Below are 682 nucleotides of genomic sequence, written 5' to 3' on the forward strand. Positions count from 1 at the left end.
TTTTGTTGCTCTTGGAAATGCAATCAATACTCTGGTATCACAGCGCACGGCTCTCAGGATCGCGCTGTCTCCTGTCACGGCCGCTCCAGACCCGTCGCCATCTTGGAACCTCTCATTCCTTCTTTCAAGACTCACTTTCTGAATCATTATGATGTGCCAGAGAATATACCATCCATGGTAAAAGAAGTTCTCCATGTGCTTTCAGTTTCCATGAATGAGACAACCCAGTTGATCTTTNCATTGGAGCATTTAGGATTTCAGATTTTCAGATTTGGGATGTTCAGCTGGTAAACATAATGTGAATATACCGAAATCTGAAAAAAACTGAAATTTGAAACACTTTGGTTCCTGAGCATTTCAGATAAAGGATACTCAACGTGTATCTAATTTAATCCTAAAGCTCTGAGGAAGCTGCTATCATTATGCAGATGAAGAAATCAGGGCCTAGAGGAGCAAGATAACTTTTCTGAGGTCGTGTGCCTAGCTAAGGTGGAGCCCGGACTGAAGTTCAGGTAGACCGCAGAGCTGGGCTTCTCCCTGAAAGACCACCTTTATTATTTTTTTTTATATTTTTATTTTTTTATTTTATTTTATTTTTTTACTGGTTCTTTTTTTTTTTTAGTTTTGTCAATATACAATGTAGTTAGTTATTGTGTCCCATCACCAAAACCTCCCTCCCTCC

This window comes from Galeopterus variegatus, unplaced genomic scaffold (assembly GCF_000696425.1).
Source record: "Galeopterus variegatus unplaced genomic scaffold, G_variegatus-3.0.2 Scaffold7060, whole genome shotgun sequence".
Classification (NCBI taxonomy): Eukaryota; Metazoa; Chordata; class Mammalia; order Dermoptera; family Cynocephalidae; genus Galeopterus; species Galeopterus variegatus.